Raw genomic sequence first — 27439 nt, 5'->3', positions numbered from 1 at the left:
AGACCATGTACGGGACCTGGGACACCAAGAACCTCTAAAAATAGCATTATCCCACTACAGTCCTGTGTAGGAGCAGTGTTCTCTGCTGAGGGTCTAAACTTGGCATGGAAAAGCATACACTAAACTATAATTTCCAAATCCAAGAACATACACCCTGAGAATGTGCGCCGGCTGCTGTGTCTGTTTGCTTCCTTGTGCAAAAAGTGGCTGTTAGAACAATTTGTTTGAAAAGAAATAAGAACCGTCAACTTTCCTATGGAATGAATTGGCCCCCAAATGTGCTCATGAGAGACAAGGTGCAAGGGCAGGGGTGCACAGAAAAGCAACAAGTATCCCTGAGCAAGAATTCCAGAACTGAGCGCGGGCGGGGAGGGGGAGGATCAGTGAGAAATGGCAAGGGGGGAGGGGCACAGTGGAGAATGGCAGTGATCTTGGGTGGGTAGGCATAGAGACCAGATAGTGCCTTCCCACACCGTACACCGCCCTGGTTGGCCCGAACTCCACTGCTGTTTCTGTTTGGTTCAGGCAGGTTCTTTTTTCCTTATGTAGAGGAGAGGGGGACTTGGTGCCTCCTGGACAATCTCCTTCAACCCCTCAGGTCTGCGAGTTTGCCTACCCAGGAAAGCTGTTCATTGCCAGTATCTGGCCGGACCCAGATATGACAAAGGTGCCCCTGAGCTAGGGGAGGAGGGAGAGGGGTCGTTCCTTGACGGCAGCTAGGATTCTAGGGGGAACAATGGTCCAAATCATGTCACTTTGTGCTTAGACGCTTCTTACCACTGGTGTGTTGAGTAAGTTCTGAGTTTTACAAACATACTCGCTCTTCTACAGGAATGGTTGCAGGAATTGGCTTGCTCCCTGGCGGTTTCAGAAACAGACACGTGCACAGGAGCTGAGGCAAAGAAAGCTCTGCAATCCTCACATTACAAGGAGACTATCTGGCTGGGCATGGTGGTGCACACCTTTAATCCCAGCACTTGGGAGACAGAGGATTTCTGAGTTCGAGGCCAGCCTGGTCTACAAAGTGAGTTCCAGGACAGCCAGGGCTACACAGAGAAACCCTGTCTCGAAAAAAACAAACAAACAAACAAACAAACAAACAAACAAACAAAAAAACAAAAAACAAAAAACAGGAAAATAGCCTGGGTGTGTAGTCTTAGTACTTGAGACCGATAGTTGGGCATCCGTGGAAACACATGCCCAAGCCTGAATTAGCATGGGGGTAATAGGAGAGCGTAAACATTGCTTCATCAACAAGCCCTGAGCTTAAGTGTAAATAAACACATTTTCTGGGTTCGGTGGCAGAAGGCAGAGCCACAGTAGGAAAGCAGGACTCCACTTCACTCCGCATGCTCATGTTTGCTAAGCAAACCCAAGAGCGGTAACGACACACAGTTACACAGTTACACGGTTACCTTATTGTGCCCAAATGCACACTTCCTTGCCATTCATCTCCTGCCCAAAGTCCAACAACAAAATAACCACACGGGACAACACAGCCATTTTATAAACACCGTCCTTCTAGGAAAACGTTTCCCCCTTTTTTCATTGGCTTTTTTGTGAACAGAAGATATAAAATAGGCCTTTGAGAATCCCATGAAATATCTCTGCTTTATGCTCAAATAGCCCATAAAATGCACAGAGAGCCATGAATATTATTTTTATACCCAAATTGAATTCCAACCGTTGACGGCTATTGTGCTCTTGACTAGTCGACAGGACTAGTTATCCAGAGCAAACTGTATGGGCAAACTGTAGCCCACAGCCTCTCGTGAGCACTGCCCTTTGCTTTCCTGTGAGGTCAGAGACAGCTCACCCAGAGCCAGCAGGGGAGCTCCGAATGGAATCTTGTCAGTCCCAAAGCATCCAGGCACGAGAAGCAGAAAATCGAGCCCTGCGGCTTGACCCAGAGGACCAGCTGATGGAAAGTGGAGTCCTGGAGTCAGTAAGTAAGATTTGAACGAATGAGTGAATATTCAGTTTGGAAAATGGCAAAATACCAGACAAATGTGAGTTTGGCCACAAACTGAGCACAGGTCTAACAAAAATGGTGTGCGGCCCTCCTGAATCTGCCTGCACAATTCTTTGGCATGCCTATGTTATTACTGCCTGTGCTTCAAACCAGGGTCATTACTACAAACACCCAACCAAAGTAACAAATGATTTGTGATTAGATCTTACACTGAAACACATGGGATGTTCAGAAATTCCGAGTTCAGGGAAAGCTATGTGCTGACCTCCAGTCAATGCCGTCACTTTACTGTTTGAAAAACACTAAATTATTGTGAGAACTCCGTTAGATGGGGGAACCCGAAAGGGTTTTTAAGCCAGGCTACCCAAGTCCTTAGCACAGTAAGTCACAGCTTTTATTACACACTGCCCTGGACCTGGATTTATAACTTCTTCCCAGGCCCCTCTGCAAATGGCCATCCCATTTACCCCCCAAGATCTCTCTCTCCCATCCCAGTGTAAACACTACTCCACAGCCACCGAGGACAGGGACACTGTGTGGCTGATGGTGGCGTCTTTTTCATTAACTTCTCTCTGCTTTCTTTTTTCATAATTTTTATTCAGGTTATATCCCAAACACAGCCCCCCTCCTCCTCTCCCAGTCCCACTTTTGCAAATCTGCCCCCCCTCTACACACGTCCCTTCTCCTCAGAGAAGTGGAAGGCCCCCTTGAGAACCACCCTACCCTGGGCATCTAGTCCCCGAAGGACTAAGCACCTCCACTCCCACTGAGGCCAAACCTGGCAGTCCAGGCAGGGGAAGGGGATCCAATGGCAGACAATGGAGACAGAGACAGTCCTCTGCTCCAGTTGTCAGAGGACCCACATGAAGACCAAACCACACATCTACTACAAATGCCTTTCCACTTCTAAGAGGGGTATCTAACGAGCACTTGGTGAAGTGTGAGACCGTCTGTGTCCTCCTCTGCAGAGGCAGGTGACTGTTGGCTGTGAGACTTCTCAGCCTGGCAGCACAGAGCATAATATCAAGCACGGAGCAGCTGTGCGCTGCCCCCCTGAGTTTCTGTCATGGGGCTTCTTCTTCTTTTGGCAAGAGCAGACTTGCTCATCTCGAGGAAGATTGCCAAATCCTCTCAAAACACTGTTCTCAGACACAAAAACTCGAAGAGACCTGCAATCGCCTACTGTGGATTTCAATGACACTTAAAAAAACACTTGCCATTCAGGCTACATGAACACACTCAAGATTCGAGACTAGACCTCAGGGACCTTGTTGGCGTGGAAAGCGAGCAGGGAATTCATGAGGTCAGCAAATGAGGCACATTCTCCCACACCTACACAAAATCTCCCGGGCTCCTGATGACCAGAGAATCTGCATGCTATTTTGTGCAAATGATTCGGTGCTGAGGCAGCAGAACCCAGGAACGGCTGGAAAGCCTGTTAAGATTAACCACTAACACATTACTGCTTGACACAGCAGCGCTACGTCGCAGGCACAGGCTAAAGGAGAGCCTGGTAAGATATTTAAATTTTACTGCGAAATCTCCATTTTATTCCTAATAGTAAAGATTATTAAAATTTGAGAGACAGACAGACAGACAGACACACACACAGAGAGAGAGAGAGAGAGAGAGAGAGAGAGAGAGAGAGAGAGAGAGAGAGAGCCCATTGCTTATTAGCAAAACAAAAGGAGTAGCCTTTCCCAGCTCTGTTTCCTTGGGAAACAATGAATGATTACACCAAGGCATCCACAACACTCACAGGGAAACATTGTTGCCATTTGAATTTTCCAGGGGACAATTTAGGGAGGCAGTCATTTGTGTTAGGCTATATTACATGCTCATTTAAAAAAATAATAATAACTCCAAACTTGACAGGTTGCTCTTCCTTTAAAGGAAAAACGTTCTGAGAGTTCATCAAAACCCACAGAGAGGATCGAGTCCTTCCACAGAGGGGCATTCGTCCTAAAGATGCCGGTCTCGCGTTGCGCATGCGCGGGTCCCAGACCGCAATCATCTGTTTCAGGCGTTATGAGCATCCGGGGTTCCTGGGGCCTGTTATTGCCATAGCTCTGTTCTCTTTCCTGCCACTCACTGCCAAGAGATTGGGAACAAAAGCCTGCTGCTTTAATCTCAATTCGTAACACTGAAAATGCAAAATTAAAGAAAAAGGAGGAAAGTTTAATATTGCCGGGGAATGTGATTGATAACATTGTGTCATGTTACGATTCCTAATATTATAAACTGAGTTTTATGTGGCTGTCTTCTAATAGTGACATATTTAACTTTTTAAGACGGGATATAATAATTTTATGGGGTGAAACAGATATTATTAGATGATTAGACTGTAGCACTTTGTCAAATTCTTGTATATTAAATACAAAAGAACTACAATAAAAATAAGAGGGAGTTTTGTCCTCATCTCATGGAAGAATCCAAACCACCGCTGACCTCCTCCTGAACACAGTGCTTGCAGCGCGGGCATCTGAATGACTGCTTCCCTACGGGACATTTTATCTCTGTCAAAACGCAAGTCGTGTCTGTGCTGCTGGTTCTCAGGAAGTTCACATACAGCCGTGAGCAGGAAGTTCATGGAGCCCAGGCTCTCCATTCTGCTACAGGCCTGAGAGAGAGGAGGGGCATCTCTCCGCTTTGCCCACTAAGTATTGTTGAGTAGCGAAACGCTTTACAGGAAGGACAAGGAAATCAATGAAGATGCCAGTGTCGCAGACACACATCTAAGTCCAGGGTACCTACTGAGATTTCCACGTCCGTGGGATTCTCGTGTCTGGCCACGGCCAACGAACTGCACCAGGCACACACACGGTCTGCAACAGAAATAGAGATTGTTTATTCAGATGAGACAGATGCTCCCAAAATGGGGAGTGGCTAGTGCGTTGAGGAAACGTGAGGCGGTCAAAGTGCCAGGCCACAAGTACCGGCCAGTCTTCATAAGCATTTACACAGCACCTCCTTCTCTCCCATGTGTTAAGCAGGTGTTTTGCATGTATACCATGTTTGTTACATGTAGTTCAGATGGAGACGCATTTTCAGCATTTCTTGTTAACTAGCCTTTTTCGTGTGTGTGTGTGTGTGTGTGTATGTGTGTGTGTGTGTGTGTGTGTGTATCCCTACTCCCTGTTGCACCAGGAATCAAAACCAAGCAGTGTGGTCCACCCTGACTGTACATTCTCTGGCAGAACCTCTGGGTCTGGGCGGAAAGACAAAGATGAGGTGAATCAAAGAAGACAATGTGTCCCCAGAGCACTTGGCTTCCGTTTACCAAGCCTGAGAGAGGCGATCTTACCTCATCAGCTGCATGAAGGAGAGAATACAGAGACCCAGGAAGCCTCTGGGCCTCTCTACAGCAGCCGCCTGAGAAGGCCTCTCCCAAGTCCACTGTTGGCAAAAGCAGGCTGCTGAAACTGCCTGGGGTCTAATAGCTGCCAGCTTCTGAATAGAACAAGACAAGGTCTCAAATTCCAGCCTCACTTTCAAATACTAAAAACTGGGAATTTGTGTCCTTCCCTCCTGCCCTGCCTTTTCTATTCTCAAACAAAACATTGCTTCTACACTGGTGACCCTATAGGTGCACATATAAATTTAGGTATCATTGAAAATGCTGGCGTAGGGAAGGTTTCCCTGCAGGTTTGTACTAAAGGTGGATGCTTGTAGATAATCTGATTAATCTCTGTCACATTTTACAGTTTAAATGGCTACAATAGCTAGCAGGCCACGTTTAAAATACAAGAATCCCAGGCAGATCGCCATGCTGCACATATCCTTAATCCCAGCACTGTGGAGAAAGCAAGAGGTAGATTTCTGTGGGTCTGAGGCCAGCCTGGTCTACAGAGTGAGTACCAAGGCAGTCAGGGTTCCACAGTGAGACGCTGCCTGCAAAGGGTGTGGGGTGAGTTGAAGAAATGGCTCATCAGTTAAGAGCACTGGCTGCTCTTCTAGAGGACCCAGGTTCAATTCCCAGTACCACAAGGTGGCTCGCAGCCATCTATAATTCCAATTCCAGGGAATCTGGTGAGTTTCTGGCCTCCCCAGCATCAGGCACACACTGGTGAGTGCAGACATTGCCACCATCAAAATGTTTATACCCATAAAATCGTTTTAAAAATTTAAGGAATCCTAGAGCAAAATGTTGCCCTACAGAAATACCTGCCATGGTACTCCTGACAGTAACCCATAAACTCATCTGCTCTACATGTCCTGGGATGCCTGATGTGTCTCCAGTTCAGGAAGACCCATGGAGATGCTCCAGTCCGTAAGTAGGTAACAACAGCAGGCTCTGAGGTTTGTGAACATTTGACTCTATTGTGATTCACAAAAAAAGGCAGTGCAGCCCAAGGTCAAGTTTGTGTGGCCAAATCCTTATGAGCACATGCATGTTTTAGGTCCATATATTGAGTATTTATTATTTTAACAACTCCAGTTCTCTGGTACAATGTGGTTTTAGAAATAAGGCATCATCAACACACCACAGATAGAGTCATGGCTACTTTGTGGACATGGGGCAGGACATCTTACAGGCCCAAGAGCGATTGGAAGATAGATCACGGTCATCTGCTTTCAGAGAATGGTGTCTTAAAAGTACTTCCTTTCAGGACCAGAAGTGCACACTATGTTGTCCTCTGGCAGGTAGGGAACCAAGAGCCTGCAGCAGAGGCAATTCACTGGATTGTGGCCAGAAGGCAAACTGCTGGCAAAGCATTGAGTCCAAAAGAGCCATGCTTCACGACATTGTAGGATGGTAACTCCAGTTCTGCTGAGGAGAAAGCCAACTTCCAGGCCAGCCTGGACTCCAGAGCAAGACTCTACCTCAAAAAGGAAGGAAGGGGGTGTGAAATCAAAGGAAAGAAAAGAGAGAAGAGAAAAAAGAAGAGAGGGGGAGAAAAGAGAAAGGGAAGGGGAGAGAGGGGAAATGAAGGGGAGGGAAAAGGAAAGGGAAGGAGAGGAAGAGAGGAACACCAGGGAGGGGAGAAGTGGAGGAGAGAGGTGGGGAGAGTCAGTCAAACCTTGAAGCCAGGAGGCCCAAGTTCAAATCTTAATTCCTCTGCTTCTTAGCTGCCTTGAGCAAACGTGAGTAAGTTTGTTACAAGTTCTTGTGACTTAGTTACTTTCCTCATAGCAATGTCACACAGTTAAACCAGTCAAGCTAACCCTCTCGGGTATGCTAGAGGTTTTGCCTCCTGCAGGGCTCCCTGACCAGTGGACAATCAATAGTAAGGATTCCACTTTCAGTCCAGAGCAACAGCAGTAGCATCCCTGAGCCCACAAAGCCCAAGTGATAACAGGATTCTCTGAAAAGATCATCAGAAGATATAAACACAGTATACGCATAAAGAGAACAACAATGTTGTCTCAAAATAACTCCGCTAAAATGCCAGGAAAAACAAAGCAAAGAGGGAAGCTTTGAAGTGTGTGTGTGTGTGTGGGGGGGGGGGGGTGGTTGGGGAGATAGATCTCTAGGAAGAGGTTTCGTAGTTCAGAGCACTCTTATTAACATTATTATTTACAACATATGTTTAGTGTGTAAGACATATTTCAGAGTACAGACAATAATATGGTCTCTATTTTTACTTAACAATCAGGAAGACATACAACAAGCCTCCAAGGGGTCTGACAAAGATGCTTAAGTTTTCTTTTAAAGCAAACAAGTCCATGTTAATACTGTCCCTGTCCCTATCCCTGTGCTGTCTATATTGACGGAGTGTATTATCATACAGAGTCCCCCAAACCTGAAGATAATGTTCAGAAGAGAGACAAGGTATTTGACATTGGCAACACATTGTCCTATAACCTTAAAGCAACCAGAAGGATTCCAACTAAAGTTAGAACGGCAATTTTAATCAGCTTGGTAAGTATCAGACATGTCAAGATATACACAGAGTAATGCATCGTCTCCAAGAAGTCACTAGAAATACTGTGTGCTGCTTGGAATAAGAATGGACTCGCAGTTTCTCATATTTGAATTCTTAGGGAGTGACACCATTTGAAAGGGTTAGGAGGTGTGGCCTTGTTGTAGGGACTGTGTCACTCGGGGGTGGGCTTTGAGGTTTCAAAATACTAAGCTCTGACCAAGATCTCTCTCTTTCTGCTGCCTGCGGATCCAGATGTAGAACTCTCAGCTCCTTCTCCAGCACCATGTCTGCCTGTCTGCCACTATGCTCCCCACCATGATGATAATGAACGAAACCTCTGAAACCGTAAGCAAGCCTCCAGTAAATGCTTTCTTTGGTAATCATTGTCGTGATCATGGTGTCTCTTCAGTACACAGAACACTGACTGAGACATACCAGTGTGTACATACTTGCAATACAAACCCAAGTTCAGGTGTAGAAGAGACACAAGATCAAAGGCATGTTCAGTCATTAGCGCTCAACAAACAACAGGCGGGTGTGGCGTTTTCCAACTGTACTAGTCTTTAAATTCAAGGAGGGGCAGACTCTATCTGGCACCATAATAGGGAGATGTGGTTGTCTTACCTCACTTCTGCCCCGTGAATGCCACAAACACATCCATCCCTAGGTGACAGCGCTCAAAGGGAGCACTTTGTTCACGCTGTCAAAACCTCTAAAGCAGCCAAGTATTTTGAAGTCATAGCCACTGCTAACCTAATTGCAGGGACCACTTTATATTGTGATGTGCTCATGACATAGTACGATGGTAGAGTATAAACCTGCCAAAACAAATAAACCTTTTAAAATATATACACATAGTATGAAATCTACTGCACGAAGAGCTAAACAAATTAAGGGGGAAGAATAACTGTCTACTCCATCAGCTGCACGAACACCTGCAGAAAAACCCAGGAAACCTTCTAGAATCAACTGGAAACGACCGAGCACGAAGAGGAAGCCATATTATGATGGAAGGGTAGCGAGGGTGTGATCCAAGGTCCAGGGCAGAGCAGCATGTGAAAATACGCTGGCCACCTGTGCTCTGCATCCGCATGGGGCTCAGAACAGGAGAGCGAAGCTGTTCCTAGGCTATTCACGTGGGCTCACTCATGGCCGCTTACGTGCAGAGTCTCGGGAAGCATCCAATGGCTGCTCTCCCATTTCTAACCAGAGATGGGGGACTGAGTACCAAGTCGGCGCCGCAACTGATCCAGAGCTGACGTGGTTGGCTGGCATTAAAGAAACGGTTCTGGTGAGGAGACCGACAGATGGTGCTCCGGGTTCCCAGCCCTGTTTTTGGATATTGCTAATACAGCTGTCTTTGAGTCTTTTGTGCTCCGATAAGTAACCCCAATAAGCGCATTGGTCCACCCAGTTGGGCTTCTGTGGTAGCTATGCTTTCTTCCGTCTTGAGCTCCCTCGCTGGAGCGTGTGTCACATCTCCCAAGGAAAAGTATTCTCATGAAGCAGTGACCCTTGCAGAGATTTGGCCACTGCTCATAGTGTGACATCATCTATAAAGCTGCATGCTTTAAATTGCTCAGACCACCCTACGTCCCTTCTCAGAGCCTCACTGCGGCTCAACGGGTTGAAGAGTGTCCTTTCCAGGTGCTTCTGTCCAGCCTAAGCCTCTTCCAGGCAGCGCATCTGGATTCTCCCTTGTCTAGGCAAGCTGGTCTGGTCTCGGAGTCTTCTTTGCAGCTTCATTTCTGTTCATACTGTGTAGTCTTCTGCTAGTTAATCAAAGGAAAGAAGTCAGGACAGGAGCTCGAACAGGGCAAGAAGCTGGAGGCAGAAGCTGATGTGGAGGTCGTGGAGGGGTGAGCTTACTGACTTTCTCCACATGGGAAATCTGATTTCTTATAGAACCCAGGACCATCAGCCCAGGAATGGCACCACCCACAATGGGCTGGGCTCTGCCCATCAAACTAACTAAGAGAGCGCTCTACAGTGATCTTATGGAGGCATTTTCGTAGTTGAGGTTCCCTTCGTGTTTATTAACATGGAAGACATTCGCTGTTGGGAGCCCAGCATAGAAGAAACCAGGGATGTTAATCACAAGGGATTATCCTCTCAAAGGACTGGATGTGCCACAACGTAGCATAGAACATATATAAGAAACTATTTGGAATCACACTTATCTAGTATTATATGATAGGCTTCTCTTTGTCACATGCCTCAGACTGTTTTTTTCTTTTTGCTTACCTGCTTTTTCTAAGAAAAAAAAAAACTGGCATGTAATTGTTACTTTGATAGTTTAAAAATAACTAAATCTAGTACCCTTTCTGGCTTTGATGGGTACCAGGCATGTGCATAGCACATATACAGACAGGCAGACAGACAGACAGACAGACAGACAGACAGACAGATAAAATAAATGAAAAAAAAACTAAATAAATCATCATGGTCTAACAGCAAAGGGAAACCATTTGGAGGTGGGAGAGATGGCTCATTGAATAAAGTGCTTGAAGACCTGAGTTTAGACCGCACTACCCATGGAAAAGCACGGCCCAGTGGTGTGCCTGGACCCTGTGCTGAGCAGATTGATGTAGGAGAGCCCTGGGAGCTCGCTGGTCAGCCAGTCTCGATGAATCAGTGTGCTCGTGTGAGAGATCCAGTCTCAGTAAACAAGAGATCCAGTCTCAAGTAAAGACTGAGGACAACACCGGACATCGAGCCCTGACCTGCCCATGCATGTGCACACAAGTGTGCTTATACAAATGCATTCTTTTTAAAAGGAAACCATTTGTATGTTTACAAATTAGCTAGCTATAAGAAAGACCTCACCCATTTTCTTTCTATTTATGTGAAGAATGAGATGAGGATGTTGTGATTTCGTTGGATCAGTAAATTGTTTTGGTAGGAAGGTCTTTTTTCACAATGTTAATTCTACCAAGCTATATACTTGGGAGGTCTTCAAATTCTAGTATGTTTCTTAATCTCTTTCTTCACACATTTAAAGTTTTCATTGTAGAGGTCTTTTGCCTCTTTTGTTATGTATATTCTAAATATTTTGTTTTATTTGAGAAACTGGGAAGAGGAGCGTGTCCATGATCTCTTTCTCAATATGCTTGTTACTCATATGTATTAAGGCTGGTAAATTTTGTAAGTCAATTATGTATCAAGACATTTTGCTGAAATTATTGATAATTCCTACAGTTTTTCTAGTCAAACTTTGGGAACATTGGGTATAAGGTAATATAATGGGAACATTGGGTATAAGGTAATATAATCGTCAATTGAAAATAATTTCTTAATATTTTCCCATTTGTATCCCTTCTCTTGCCTTATTGCTCCAGCTAATGCTTCAATCACGTTATGGATGAGCAGCAGGGAGAGTGGACAGTCCTCTCCCATTCCTGATTTTAATGGGGCTTATTAATGGTTTTATTGATTTAGGATGATATCAGCCATGAGTTTGTCATACATAACCTTTATTATGTTGGAATATGTTTCCTATAGTCCTACTTGTTCCAGGGCTTTTATTAAGAATGCATGTTGAATCTTATCAAAGACTTTTTCTTTTTGCTTCCATTAAAATGATCATATGATTCTTGTATTTTTTTGTCCGTGTATTTGGCTTATTATATTTATTACTTTAGAAAGAAAGAAAGAAAGAAAGAAAGAAAGAAAGAAAGAAAGAAAGAAAGAAAGACAGAAAGGAAGAAAGAAAGAAAGAAAGAAAGAAAGAAAGAAAGAAAGAAAGAAAGGAAGGAAGGAAGGAAGGAAGGAAGGAAGGAAGAAGGAAAGAAAGAGACCTCATCCTTATACGAACTGAAGAAGAGGAGAGGAACAAGAGGAACAGAGGCAAATGGACAGGGTAGAAGGCCTCACGGCAGGAAGTAAAGGAAGTAGAGGCATCACAAAGTTTCCTTCCTTCAGTCTCTCAACAATTGCATTCGTTTCTGAGAAAGGGAAGCCAGTCCAGTCCTGGCCATAGCCTCCTTCTAAACAAAAGAAAAAACCTTAAAATCCCGAGCAGCTCAGAGCCTGGATAGCAGTGGAGAAGCTTGACGGCCGTAGCTCATCATTAGCTCAAGGCAGAACACAGAATATGATGCCCATTGATTTCCCCTCCCACCAATTCATTTAAAAGAACGGCGCAGCTAAATCTGAAACGAGGCGAGCTCGTGTGGGTGGAAGTCATTCATTAGCCTGGCTGGACCCAGTGCCACAATATATACTTAAAGCAAAAACAGGGGTGAGACAGGACCTGTAATTAGACTGTCTCTGGACTGAGGCTGGGCAACAGAAATGGGCATTACTCATGGGGTGACACCAAGCAATGTCCCCAGCACTTAGGAACAGTGTCTCCTCCATGAGAAGGCCTGGACACGGGTGGCAGACAGACCCAGCCCTGTTCTCCACGAAGCCCCTGTGTTCCAGTAGACCCTACCGCTGGGGTTATCAGCACTCACCCTTCATCAATACAAAGGGCATTTGGGTGGTCCTTCTTTCCATAAGAACTCCCTTCTTTAACTTCGTTTCTACAGGGACACCAAACCCCATGGATGCAGACTGAGTGTAATCGCTGTCCATACCTCAGACTACTGAAGATACCCACTCCTTCTAAGACCATGCGCTTGGTGGAGTATTGATGGCCAGTCAAGCCTGGAAAGGAACCTGTTACAGAGAGGATTGGCTACTATGAATCCCCACCCTCACCCCAGGGGACTGCTCACTGTCTGTATTGGCTCCCCACAGGGAGCCCTGAGCCTTTACAACACAAGATAGAGCCTCTGAAAACCATTTTCATACTTTATAACCCTAGTGGGTATCAGTAGGAACCCCACACCAACCTTGAAAGGTCAGACTGGCTTTTCACTAAGCTTAATACTGAGGAACACCCTATAAAACATGTGGCTCTCAGTTATTTTTTTTTAATTCAAGCCATTTCTGATGTGTAAAGTTTCAATAGGAAGAAAGTAGAATGACTGCTGCCATGTCAGACACATTCACTTGTAACCAACAAGCCATATGAGTCCCAGAATATATGTGAATGTGGCCCAGAACAAAATGATGAACTTACTTAAAATATTATGTTTTTGTAATTTTTGTAGCCTGATTGTCCATATTCTCATGAATGGACTCTGGTGTATGACAACATCCTACCACAATGTTGGAAGGTTGGATGTGCCTGAGATTCTTTTTTGTATTGTAGATTGTGTGTTGGTTAGTTTAACTGTTAACCTAGAATCAACCAAGAAGAGAATCTTCATGAGGAATTATCTAGATCATCTTGGATAGTGGGCATGTCTTTGGGGATTGTACTGATTGTGAATTGACATAGAAAGACACAGTCCACTGTGGGCAGCATCATTCCCTAAACAGAAGCTACTGCCTATATTGGATCAAGGGAGTATTTCCCTCTGTTCTTCACTGTGGATATGATATGACCAAGTGCCTCAGGCTCCTGCTGCAGCAATTTCCCCACAGTAAAGGACTGTAACCTGGAATTATGAGCTAAAACGAACACTTTCTTCGTTAAGTAGTGTTTTGTTGAGGTATCTGCCACAGCAATGGAAATGAAACTGGGACAAGTCATATGTAGGCATCTGTTTCACAAGGCATCTCCAAATCATACTCATCGCCCACAGCTTTAGTGGTCCTTGCTGCACACAGTTCCTCACAGAAATCCCCTTTCATATGGGAGACATGGGTAGAAACTTAGTTAAGTAACGCATGTAAATTTTAGTCTGCTCATTTCCTGTGTCCAGCATGGAGACAGTGCTTGTCTCCACCTGTGCTTGTGTGATGTATGGTTTATCAGATCCTAGGATGCCAAGAGTGTTCTGAGTTCATCCGGTAACTCTAGAGACACAAGCATGCTTAGGTTAAAGCAGACTCCAGAGGATGAGTGCAAGGGAAGTGAGCTGGATGAGGACCAGAGCCGCTCACCCCAGTCCATGTCACACCAACCATGCTGCAAGCCCCATTCCATCCATGCCTCCATCTCCCAGAACAAGAGCACAAGGAACACCACGTAGGCAGCACTGTGGTCACCCCAAACATAGCCAGGGAACAGAGAGAGTCTCCACACCATTAGGGGATGGAACACTCCAGAGCCCTCTGTTAAGGACCAGGTGCCTGGGCTCCTCTGCTTGGCTGAGGGCCCCTCCCCAGCCTCTCTTAAGAAGATGACAGATCCTCCAGTCAGTAGCCAACACAGTGGTTCCAACCTATCTACGCATGGGAAGTGCTGATGGGAAGAATCAGATCAAAGCTTTGCCTTTCACCTAGGTCTCTGTCTCCCTGTACTTCAGGGTCTTGAGGTGACATCTGTGGGACAGAAGAGGGACAGAGAAGATTCTATCAGCCAGTAAAGGCCAAGAGCAAGGGCAGGAACTCAATCCCTTTGTGACAAGGTTTAGATTTGCAGACCACAGGCTTGGGATGGAAAAGGCAGAGACAAGCCAGAAAGTCTACAGCAGTGGTTCTCAACCTGTGGGTCTCAACCTCAACAAGAATCACATATCAGATATCCTGGATCTTGGCTGTTACATTACAAGTCATAATAGTAGCAAAAGTACCATTATGAAGTACCAATGAAAGAGCTTTCCCCAGATCAGGCCCAGGGAATTGGCAAAGCCTTCCTCTGGTCAGAGTGTGAATGTTAACAGGAAATGAAGAAGCAATCAACCACAGCTTTCTCCTCTGAGATGAATGCAGCCTGAGAGAGACCTCCTATCAGGATTAGCTAAGCCTGCCATCTTCTTCAGCTATACAATAAACCTGCCTCCCCAGCTCAGATATGTAAATAATCATGCTGAGATTCTGAGCTGTTGTTATTGGTGTGTCTCCATTAGAGAGCAAATGATCCAGCCAATCCCAGCTTCTCTGTACATGTGTCTGTGTGTCTCTCCATCAGGTTTCCAGGACCAAGCTGTTTAGGACACAGCAACCGAATCCTCGTCAAACAAGTTCAACAACGGCAACATTCTGCCATGTGGTAAGTTCTGCCTCTGTTTCTTCACTTCACCACTTGGCCTGGAGTATTTCAACTATTAATGTTCTCTTTTATAAGAACATTAATAATAATAAATTTTATAAGAACATTACAGAGTATATACTGTAACTCCGGTTAGATTCAAACTTGCTGCATAGTCAACTATGACCTTGAACTTCTTTTCCTCCTGGCGCTACCTCCCAAGTGTTGGGATTACAGACACGGGGCACCAGGACTATTTTATGTGATGCTGTGGATTGAACCCAAGGCTTCATGCATACTAGATAAGCACTTTCCACACCCAAACTACATCACATGTATGTGATATTCCACAGCCTGAGTAAGAACCAAAATTCAATAGATCCAGAAAGTTGGTGATGGGAAAAAAGGGTTTATAGCCAGGGGGGTGGGGAGAGAGAAAGAGAGAGAATGAGAAGAAAAAACTCACTGCTGTTTGCCAGTATAGCGGTGGCTTTCATCCCATGCTATTAGAACAATAACCAAATTAATTTATCTGGTGAGCATATCCAACTCACACTTGACTGTGCCTGCACCACACAGGTCTCCAGGGCCCTTCCAAGCAACAGAGTCTGTTTGTCTGCTCTTGTCTTTCGTCAACATCTTGAGCTCCCAGAAAGCATACCCTCATTGAGGGCTTCCTTGAGACCAGGCACTGAGATGGCTGTTCCCTCCAGGGTCTAGAAGCACTGAGGTTTGACAAGAATGACTCCAGAATGATCACATGACAGGAAGAGCAGCGGTGTCAGGAGAAATCAAAACTCTCTAGGTGTCTTAGTTAGGGTTTTACTGTGGTGAACAGACACCATGACCAAGGCAACTCTTATAAGGACAACATTTAATTCAGGCTGGCTTACAGGTTCATAGGTTCAATCCATAATCATCAAGGTGGGAGCATGGCAGCATCCAGGCAGGCATGGTGCAGGAGGAGCTGAGAGTTCTACATCTTTATCTGAAGGCTGCTAGCAGAATACTGACTTCAGGCAGCTAGGACCAGGGTATTAAAGCCCATGCCCACAGTGACACACGTACTCCAACAAGGCTACACTTCCTAATAGTGCCACTCCCTTGGCCAAGCACATACAAACCATCACACTAGGTATTTCTGGTTTCATGCCGGACATCATTAGCAGCTTCCACGAAGGGTGGAAGCCAAGATTCAACAGCTCAGACTAGGACCCAGATGCTCAAGCAGGCATCTCCTGCATCCTCTCAAACCCGCAGGAGGACAAGCCTATCAATAGGGAGCCTCTTCTCCAGCCAGATGCAGACAGCCTGAGCAGATGCTCCTCTGGATCACCTGAGCAGTGTCTTCCCTGGCTTCTCAGAGAGCAACTGTCTCTTCTTATGGACTTCTGCTTATGGACTGGACTGCCCAGAATGCCTCTTCCTGCTGTATTTAACCTAAAGCTATCCAAGGATGAGGATGGGTGTTGGCTAAGGCAGCTGGAAGCGGCTCTTCTGCAGGGCGCAAGAAGTCTGGAAAAGGTGGTACAAATGTGACAACAGACACTGCAGCAATACAGCCAATGCCAACCCAAGCAGTGTGTGTGTGTGTGTGTGTGTGTGTGTGTGTGTGTGTGTGTATAAATCATGTGTGATTGTGTATGAGTGTGTATTTATATGTGTGTACATGTGTGTCTGTATGTGTTTATAGTGTGTGTGCACATGTACACATGCATGCATGCATGTGTTTGTATTCATGAGTGTGTATATGAATGTGTGTAAGTTTATATGTAAGTCTGTATGTGTTTGTAGTATGTATATTAGTGTGTTCAAGTTTATAGTGTATGTGTGTGAATACATGTATTAGTGTGTGCATGTTTGTAGTATATATGTGAGTGTGTGTGTGTGAGTACATATGTACAGGAGTGCATATGTGCATGAGTGTATGTGTGTACTAGTGTTTGTATTTGTGTGTGTGAGTTTATGTGTCTATTAGTGTGTGTTTATAGTGTATGTGAGGGTATATGTGTGTATATTAGTGTTTGTATGTGTGTGAGAGTGTGTGTGTATTAGTGTGTGTTTGTAGTGTATGTATATGAGTGTTTATGTGTGTGAGTGTGTGTATGAGTGTGTGAGTGTATGTGAGTGTGTGTGTATTAGTGTATGTGTGTGAGTGTATATGTGTGAGTGTATGTATGTGAGTGTTTATGTGTGTGTGTATGAGCATGTGCATGTTTGTAGTGTATATGTGTGAGTATGTGTATGAGTGTGTGAGTGTATGTGAGTGTGTGTGTATTAGTGTATGTGTGTGAGTGTATATGTGTGAGTGTATGTGTGTGAGTGTGTATGAGCATGTGCATGTTTGTAGTGTATGTGTGTGAGTATGTGTATGAGTGTGTGAGTGTATGTGAGTGTGTGTGTATTAGTGTATGTGTGTGTGTGTGTGTGTGCTGACTAGTGAGTGCACTGGTGGTGAGACAGACATGCATAGGGAATAGCTTTAGCCACTCTTATCTCTATGCATGGACCATGCACACACTTCTCTTCTAAGAATGCACTTGGCAGCATGAGACCCTTACTGTGTGCACTCTGCATGCACGCCCTTCTCTAAACAATGCACCTAGCAACCTAGATCCCACACCCGCACAAATCTGCACACACACCCCTCTTGGAGCAATGGAGTAAGTGTCTCTTCCTCTTACTAACCATCAAACGTGGTTTGGAAAGTAGGAGGCAACCCAGCCTAAACTGGGTTTTGGTGACTGCACAATGAGGCAAAACCATATCCCCAAGTAGTTTTACAGAGATTCCCCTATTTACCACCTTATGCCTATGCATTATTGGGTTTGAATAAAATTAAACTCAGATGCATTATGGGAAAGGACATGAATAGTAGCAAATGGCATATAAACTATTTTATCAGTCAAAACAGAGAAACACCCAAATTATGTTCCTAGTGAATAAATCTTTGCATGTATTGCACACCTAAAAAGGCCCTAAGCAACACTCGGAGCCTTTTGGTATCCGCACACATGGTCGGCTGCTCTCTTGCAGTGTGCTCTGATCTGCTCGGGGACTTTGATTTGAATAAAGTTTTCTTGCTTGTTTCTTTCTTGAATAAGAAGCCAAGAACCTGGAAGCACCTGGCCTAGACCAGTAGCACCTATGTGGATTTTAGTTTCTGAAGGCAAAGTGAAGGAGGATACCGGGCAAAGCCGTGGTGGTGGGCTTCTCAGAGAGCTGTTTTCAAACAAGAATCGACACAGTTGATGGCTGGCTGGTGTGGTGAGAGGTAAGAGCAGACCCTGAGTCTACAATGGCCATGTGCAAGTGGTGCCTCCTCTTCAAGCTTCTGCACCCAGGCTGTGTGGAGTCTCAGTCACCTGTGTGTCTTCTGCATCTCCATCACTACTGAGGAACTCGGGGCCTGTGGCAGCCTCTCCCAATGTACCTGGTCACCTTGGTGGCCTCCTCAAGCCTGATTCTCCCCTGTCCTGTGTCTGACTCTCCCTGCCGTGGTCCTTCCTCACAGAAACATGGCTGCCAGCCTTAGGCCTCTTTGAGCCAATCCCTGGCCTGCCTGACTTACTACAGAGTCTTTCCACTTTGCTTCCTAAAACAGGTGACTAGTGGACCCTTGGCTCTTGCCACTTCCCTGAAGGCCAAGTCCTCATCCCATCCCCTCATGCCCTGTACAGTCTTCTCTTCTGCAAAAAGTCATGATAAGCTTTGAGAACTATGACCCAGCATCAGAATTTAATACCCTCACCTGTCTTTAGCTTTTTGCCATGAAGACGAAATCCCCTAGATAAACATCTCAAGGGAGAAAAGGATTAACTTGGGCTCATGGTTTCACAGGTTTCCCTCCAATGATCAACTGGTCCATAGCTCTGTGGTCTGTGGCAAGGCAGGAACATCATGGCAGCAGGGAATACTGATCAAAGGTATTTACCTTACAGGAACCAAGCAACAAAAGGGAAGAGCCTAAGAAAACTGAGGAGAGGGTGAGGGAGAGAGAGAGAGAGAGAGAGAGAGAGAGAGAGAGAATTCAAGAGCATGCTCTTGGTGACCCACTTCCTCCAACCCAGCCTCCCTCCCCACATTCCCACAGCTCCTTCAGTTGTGAGGTCATCAATGCATTCACATGGATTCGCATTCACACCATGGTGATGCCTGTGTTTTCGCTCAATGTCAGGACCAGAAGTCCAGGCTTAGCCTACTACCCCTTGCTCTGATGTCTGCCTACTACAACCACAGTTGCTGTCTGACACTGACTTATCTTGACCTGTCTCTCTGTTCTCTCCTCTGCACTCCACACTCCCATTTCCTTTCCCAAGGTAACGTTCTGTAATTGTTCCCGCCTAAGTTAAAATCTTGCATCTTGGAAGGAAGCTCCCTGAAACATATGGTGTTAAAGGGGAATAGATGGACAGGATGTTGTAAGAGGAGGGAAATACTCCCTGATGAAGTTAAAACTTAGGAAGCAAACGACCCAAAGGAGCTTCCGGAAGTCACTGAAAAAGACGAGTCACTACCCCACCCCCCACCCCCAGCCCCACACGTGCACATAAGCAGTAGGGACCAACTGGGAAGCCTGGAAGGAGCAGGCACCAGCCAAGGTGCCTGGCAGAGGCTCAGACCAGCGGACACTCTCTGACCTCTTCAGCAGTTGTGCAGTGTGGTCCAGATTTCCAGCTTTAGTGAGTTCTCACTGGAGCTGGGATGGGTTCTCAGCGATGCACAGCAGCTGTTTCTCAGTCCTATCTGCTTTTGTCAATCACCTCTATGGAACTCACTGGCTCACCGAGCTGCCAGCTCTCTATCTGGTGTGATTAGATATCTGTTCCCCTTTCCCCATGAATAGTGTCACCCAACAGACCAGTTTCTGCCATCCCCGTGCCAAATGCCATCCCCCTGCCTCAGGTTTCAGCTTCAGCATCACCCAGGTGAGACTTCTCTTGCCACTGTAACTAAATCGGGACTCCCATTTTTTTAATTCTTAGCATGAAAGTAGCAGGCTCCCCTGTGGAATTTTCATACCTGTTTGGTTTTAGTTGGCCTGCCCATCCCCCTTCTCCCTGTCCCCATATCCCATCTTAGAGATGCGAATTCGTTGTTACACATTCCGTAACACTTGCTAAACATCTTCTGAACAAACATGTAGCTGGACAGAGAGCTGCCTCCTGCTAGCATCCAGCTCCCGGCCCCTACTCCCCCACCCACGGCTCATACCCTTGCTACCCCCCCCCCAGACGCATCTGTCTTCTATTGGTCTTGCTCATTTACTAATTTTTCAAGACTTCCAAAGGAGAAAATGCACTTAGACTCACAATACTTTTTTATTTATTCAGTGGCCATTTCCAGAACAATGATGTATGAGCCTTAGGCTGGAGACAAAAAGTCGGGGGTCACTGGCCTCATTCTTGGGGATCTTCTATCTCTCCTGAGAGCGCCAATTGCCTCTGTAGTGACGTCTCTCAGCGGGCAATGTGTGACTCCACCATGGTGAGGTCTTTTTAGACTACAGCTATGTTTGTCTGTGTGCTGTCCCGGCTTCCTCAGTGTCTCCAAGGCCTCTATGCCTTCCACTCTTATCTACAGGTCGTTGGCCTTCAGATAGAGGTGACAGTCCATGGCCACCTGAACCAGCACATGTGTCCTCAGCTTCTTCTCTCCCCACCCTTCCATCTCTGCCCCTTTACAGCTCCCAACCCCCACCTGAGCCCCGCCTAGTCGGGCATGGGGATTACAGTGGTCTTCAAGCTCAAGAAGCACCTTCCAACAAACCAACTAAGAGTGAGACGGTCGAGTATGCAGCTAAAACCGTAAACAGCCTACTGATTACAGATGCTGCATTAGCGCATTCATTTGCCTGGCAATTATAAGAAAATACTTCAGTGACTCGGTCGGCTTATCACAGTTCCCGAAAGGAAGGCACTCGTTTTTCTCCTCCGCAATCTTACAGTCTAACAGAGGCTTCCTCGTTTTCCAAAGCGGTGATATGATGAGAGAAACAGACTGGAAATCCTCAATGACAACTTTCTTCCAAGAAACCATTTAAAATTATGTAACTAATTTACAGTGGCTGCTAGATCCTGTCTATTAATAGTGCAAATTTGAATTCTTATTCTCCAAGCGAGCATCCCAGAAAAGAACTCCTTATTTTGGTTCATTGCAAGCTCAGCTGGTATCTGGTGGTGGAATGGTAACTCTGGACGCCCCTGAGGTGCCAGGGCAGCAAAGTGGTGACACTTGGTGATGCCTAGTTCCACAAGGTGCCTCACAAATTCCATCCACTGCTCAGAGCAACTCTGCCTTCCCACATGAGTTGGGCCCAGCCTCTGTGAAAGCATTTGGTCTTGGCGAGCTGTGCATTTGCATGGGCCTCACTTAGCACCAGCTGGTCCACAGGAGCACCGTGTTCTTCCTGCCTCTAGCCACATTCCTCCATCCCCTGTGACCTTCATCACTCATTGGTATTTGAACTTCTTTTTATATTATCTTTCTTTAGAAGGCTCACTCATTTTCCTGGCTTTTGCCATGAGATTAAATTACACAGGAATCTTAAGTTTCAATCAATTATAATCCTCTTGTTTGTGCTTCCACCTAGGGCTATGTTATTTACAGATAGTGATAATGGTAATGATGGATTTGATAGCAAAGGTTGTGAGGACAATAGTAGTAGTGATGGTGACAGTGTTGCTATGGTAATGAGTGATGGTGGGTGAATGTTGCTAGGTGATGAGTGATGATGACAGTGTTGCTATGATAATGAGTGATGGTGACAGTGTTGCTATGGTAATGAGTGATGGTGATAGTGTTGCTACTGTAATGAGTCTAGTGGTGATAACTATGGTTGTCTAGTTAGGGCTACTACTCCTATGATAAAACACCTCAGACAAAAGCAACCTTGGGAGAAAAGGGTTTATTTAGTTTACATACCCTGAATAGCAATCCATTAAGAGAAACCAAGCGGGGGAACTCAAGATAGGAACTTAGAGGCAGAAATTGGACCAGAGACCATAGAGAGGTGCTGCTTACTGGCTTGCTCCTCATGGCTTGCTCAGTCTGCTTTCTTATAGCACCCAGGACACCAGCCCAGGAATAGCAGCACCCACAATGGGCTGGGTCCTCCCACATTAACCACTAATTAAGAAAATGCCCTACAGGGTCGCCTACACCCCAGCCTTACAAGGGCATTTTCTCAATCAAGGCTCCTTCCCACTAATGACTGACCATAGCTTATGTCAAGTTGACATGAGAACTAGCCAGTGCAAAGGTGGTGGTGATGGTGGTGGTGACTATAGTATCCTACTATAGTCAGGATGATGGTGGCATTGATAATGGTGAGAGGGGACGATGGTGGTGACAGTAATGGGAGAGCTGGTGATCACGTTGACAGGCAGATAATGATGATGGTGGTGACGATGGTGATGACTATTGTGATGGTAAGAAAGGTGGTAGCAGTGATAGTTACCATAAGCTGTCAAAGGGCTGAGAATAACTGACTGTTAAAAAAGTGAGCCCTAAATGTAGCAATAAACACACACACACACACACACACACACACACACACACACCATAATACTCCAGGAACATCACAGGGCAGGAGATAGAAAGAGTGTGTACGAGCTGGAGGAAAAGGTGAAATGCCTTGGAATGCTTTTTCCCAGATGTTTACCATTGCAGATGTTTACCATGCCATTGCACCCTTGAACTCTCAGCAGCTGTGATTGTCACACAAGGCCGGCACAAGATGGAACTCATCAACGTTCAGTCACAGAAAGGATCACTGTGGGCAGAAGGGCTGGTGAGTCTCTGCGTCCTTGCCAGTGACCTCTCTCACGCCAATCCTCCTTCCGCTCTGTCATTTACATAATGTCTACTCCTCTCCTACAGAAAGGGACAGGTTCGAGGTCAGAGAGCCATCTATGTGCCCATCACTCAGCTACTCTCTCCAGCCTCTGCTCACCTACACCTGCTGCAGACACAGATGTGGGGTGGACACTTATCCCCTAACCATCCAAGAACGTGAAGCCCCGTACCACGACACACACACTCTTGTCCCACCCTGCTCCATCCTCCTAGCTAGTGAGGGACTCTATTCCATTGTAGCAGCCCTGGCTCCAGGGCTGGTGGACAAGACCTTTCATTTCCCAAGCAAAATTCCATCCCGCCAACAGCACACACGTGGAGTCTGTTTGTTTGTTGTTTGTTCTTTGTTTTGCACTGAAAGAGTCATACAAGTTCCCCGTGGTCCCCACTGCTTCTTCCCACTTTGGGATGTGTTTATCTGCTGCCCTCTGGTGTGCTAAAAATGAGAAGTTGCCTGCAACCCATTGTCTCCCTTTGCCTGGGTGTCTCTGTGACTGATCATGCCACATGCGAGCACATGTTGGCACACAGGCCTGTGATCATTTGCCATCCTCCGTTTCTTGGAGCCTGCAGGCTCTCTGCTTCCTGCTCCAGTCTCTTTCTGAGATGTGTGCAGGTGGGGTTTGTTTTGTTTTGTTTTGTTTTGTTTTGTTTTTTTATGGGTAGACTCCTCCAGAAGCAAGATCATCCTACCTCTGTCTGATCTCTCTCTCTCTCTCCTTCTCCTTCTCCCTTTCCCTCTCCCTCTCCCTCTCTCTCTCTCTCTCACACACACAAAGCCTATACACACATACAGATAAACACAGACACATACATATATACACACATACATTCACACACAGAGACACACACATACACAAATATACACACAGACACACACACCATCTTCCTGTACCTGACTCAGATCAGATCACACAGCATCTCTGAGGAGATCAGAAGAAAGCAACACCTGCCTCCATTGCAGGCTTCAGTGTCGCCATCTACCTGACACCGCACAACCCTACTGTGTCATCTTCATCCGGGGAGCCTCGCAGCATGAGCATGCTGTACGTGGCTCAGTGTGTTTGGCGAAGAACAGTCAAGTGGATAAATCTGATGTGGGCATTCACGTTCATGTGTGACCTCCATCCGCCATCTAGTGGTGGAAGAAGGCAACTTCATGCCAGTATGCTTTCTGCAGGCAGTCTGGGAACCGCAAAGGAGCTGGCACCCAAGTCTTGAGGGGCACAGAGAGGCGCCCCCTGCTGTCCTACAGGTGCCAAGCTTTGTGTCCTAGAACAGGTGTTCCACTGTGTGGCCAAATCGTGCATGTTGGGGCGATAAACATGAACCCGGAGGAAGAAAACCCTCTCAGGAATGAGAGTTCCGTGTCTATGTAGTAGGATGACAGCTATCGCCCATGAGTCAGACAGGGATAATCCAGGCAGATCTTCTGTGTGCTCCGGGGTCAGATATGTGTGGAGGCTTTCACTGAGAGACATATAAATTTCATATTTCATATGTCCTGGGCGAGCTTGGGAAAGAATTGGAGACAAGCTTAGAGAAACTGAAAGGGGTGCTGAATGTAAAATTGAGGAGCAATGATAAAGAAAGCCTAATAGAAATGAAAAGATCCCAACACAGGAACCCCCAAAGGGGATTATTCAGTGTAAGGAAATAAAATAGAGCTGACACCTGAGTGTGTCCTGAGGACAACCTGGGGACCGCGTTTCTCAAAGGTTCACTTACCGCCTAGGCTTGCACTCCGATTTTGAGTTAACTTAAAGCAGCACTCATGCCCCGCCCCCGCCCCCACCCCCAGCAAGAAGCTGTGCTAATAACAAGCACATGGCTTTGGGGGTTTTCCTTGAGCTGTCACTCTGATGAGGGCCACCTTACACTGAAGGGTAAAGGCCCTATATCAGTGACTACCTCAGCCTGTGCCTTGGCTAACACACCCCTGGGAAGCTAAGATGATGCGGGAGTCCCAGGGAATAAACACTGAAAGCTTAGTCTAAGGAGGTGTTTGAGACCCAAGGTCTTCCTCACACAAGGCAACCCAGGTACACAGGTATGACCGAACCATGAACCCACTCAGGGCTTCAGGACCAGCGGTCCTGGATGAATGTCTGTGTACTTAACCTCAAAGCAAGTCCCAGATCCAGGCATGACGGCACAAACTTTTAATCTGGGCCACACCTTCTGCTGGAGACCTACATAAGGACATTGGAAGAAGGAAGATTCACTCTCTTCTTCGCCAGCTTGCCTTGTGGGATTGAGCAACTGCTAGATCCTTGGACTTCCATTCACAGCTGACCATTGTTGGGAGCTGGACTACAGACTGTATAGTCCCTTACTATATAGAGACTACCCATAAGTTCTGTGACTCTAGAGAACCCTGACTAATACAGTGGCATAAGCCTGTCATTCCAGCACTTGAGCTATGGGGGTAGAAGTGCCAAGCCATCCTTGGCTACAGGGAACCTAAGGTCATCCTCCTGGGCCACATGAGACCTGCTCATGGGACAGTGGCCTACTTTCTAGCTAACTTGGGCTTTATGCATGCTAGGCAAGCACTCCCTCAACTGAGTCTCATTCCCAACCCTTAGCTGTAAACACTTCCACGTGCATCTTTCAGCAAAATAAAACATATTTCCTGGTGCACATGTGCATGCTTGTAAAAGAAAGGGGAGAAGCAATCTAAAGATCTTGATGACAACTGAATGAGACTTGGGAAAACCCATCAACTCGGCTAAAGGTCTCACGGTTTGGGTGTGTTGATGTCCTTGGGATGCCCCTCATAAGAGCACTCACCACTGTATTGAGACCTTGAGTAGCTGGGAACTGAGCCACAAATGCTTTGTCCTGTGTGCTGGTCTAAGAAACATGCGTTGGGGCCTCATTAGCAGACCTGTCTGGAAGGCAGCCCATGGAAATGCCAGTGTGTCTGCCCTGTTGAGGCAGAGTTCAGCCTGCCTCAGTGGCAGGAAAGGCGTGTGAGCTTGGGCTTTGGGAGAGATGTAACCCTCCGTGGTAGGGGAAAGCATACTGCGTACCCACTATGGGATAGGCATGACAAACAGGAAGTGGGTGCCACTAGCACTGGCTTCCTGGCTGTCCTGTGGGCCAGAGTTTTATATAAAAAGAGGCAAAGATGGCAAACAATAGAAGGTACCTAAGGCAAGCTGTGCAGTACATGACATTCTGTGTATGGGCTGGGGATTTGTGAACTGTGTTATGCGGTGTGTCAGGTCACAGGACAGTTTCCACATTCCTAAATGGAGAACTGCAGTCAAGGCCCGAGGAGTCACGTCACCTCACTGGACTCTAGAAGAGCCCTCTGTGGCAACACAGGTCAGGTAGCTCCCCTCAGGAGCCACTGAAGCGGGGGGGGGGGGGGGGGGGATCATGAAGCTGGAGCAGCAAAGGAGGGACAGCAAGTTCTTATTCTCATTCGTCAGTTGCTGAAAGATGCACGCATTGCACGCAGAAGTGTTCACAGCTTAGGGCTGGGAGTGAGACTCACTTAACGGCGTGCTTGCCTGCCATGCATAAAGCCCTAAGTTAGCCTAAGCCAGGCATGGCAGCAAATGTCTGTAATTCCAGCACTTCGGACATGCAGGCAGAAATAAACTAAGTTCAGAGTCATCTTTAATAGGGAGTTTGAGGCCAGCCTGTGCTACATAAAACACTGCTTCATCAAAAGAAATAAGGAATAGTTGAAAGGCTGTAACACTTAGGGTCATTGGGAATACTCAGACCAAGCACTAGTGAAGGATAGAGGCCATTCTTCGAAATGTAACTGTTGAACCTGAGTGATCAGGAGTATTTGAGTGTGTTTGTATGTATGTATACATATATGTATATGTGTGTGTATATCACACACACATATGTATGTATGTATGTGTATGTATATATCCATAGAAAGGACTAGATCAGAGTACAGGATAATTGGGAGAAGTAACCATTACATTTAGTAACTACGTGGTCCTGACAACCTCAACAGGAGACAGTTGGCAAAATGGTGGTGGGAGATAGCCCATCCCAGAGAGCTGTGCTTGAAGTGTGGAGAACTGGAGAGTGTTTGGTAGAAGAGGCACCATCGGCATCAAGTCTGTGGCACCAGCACAAGTGAGGGAAGACCCAAGCAGTAGAAGAAAGGAAGATGCTAACAGATGCTGAGTTCTACAGGCAATATGGCAGCCATGAAGCTCACACCGTATCTTCAGAATCTGAGTTCACCACTGTTTTTCTTGTCCCTAAGAGATATAAAGCCAGGCTCCAAGGGACTGGCTGAAAGAGCCAATGCAGCAGGTCTTCTCCATGGACTGGCAACACCCCCACTCCTCCTACCTCACCAGGTGACTTCCAGACCCATGAGCAATGCTCCTATGTTCTAGACCTCAGTCTTATCATTCCTCATCAAGAGTGTGGCATCCCATGGCACACACCCAGAACCTGATTTCTGACAGCACTAGCTGGCTCATGTGGTCCTCTACTTCAGCTTCCCATCATGAGATGGAGTGGGTGATGCTAACTAGTGCTAACTGTGGAATACTGAGAGGACACGCGGGAGAGGAGCAGCCTTGAAATCCCAGCATGTTGGCCTCCATTTGTGTCGACTCCTCTTTTAGGAGAAGTCAGAAGACCCAGGTGAAGGCTCCCACTGCCCATTCCTGTGCCTCAGACCCGGGATCTTCCCACCACAGGTTTCCCCTCAGCCTCGTCCTCCCTTGACCATCTTGCCTAGCTGGACAGCCTCAGAGTCATGTTTCTCAAATGTATGTCTAAGCCCTC

General features: G+C 46.3%; 1 long non-coding RNA gene across 4 annotated transcripts; it reads right to left on the bottom strand.

Moving 5' to 3' along the window:
• Positions 1-3615: 3615 nt before the first annotated feature.
• Positions 3616-24455, bottom strand: Gm41795. Of its 4 annotated transcripts, XR_877617.1 has the most exons (4): positions 23559-24455; positions 22470-22681; positions 18558-18781; positions 16280-16321 (listed from the first exon to the last, which is right to left on the bottom strand). It is a non-coding gene; the product is annotated as a predicted gene, 41795 (long non-coding RNA). The 4 variants fall into 4 exon arrangements; XR_877615.2 differs by lacking the exons at positions 16280-16321; positions 18558-18781 and adding an exon at positions 3616-4797 and having other exon boundaries at positions 23559-24453; XR_877616.1 differs by lacking the exon at positions 16280-16321 and having other exon boundaries at positions 17177-18781; positions 23559-24452.
• Between the last annotated feature and the right edge of the window lie 2984 nt (positions 24456-27439).

This window comes from Mus musculus, chromosome 18 (assembly GCF_000001635.26).
Source record: "Mus musculus strain C57BL/6J chromosome 18, GRCm38.p6 C57BL/6J".
NCBI lineage: Eukaryota > Metazoa > Chordata > Mammalia > Rodentia > Muridae > Mus > Mus musculus.
The sequence above is the reverse complement of the archived record's forward strand: the minus strand, read 5'-3'. Positions and strand labels throughout refer to the sequence as shown.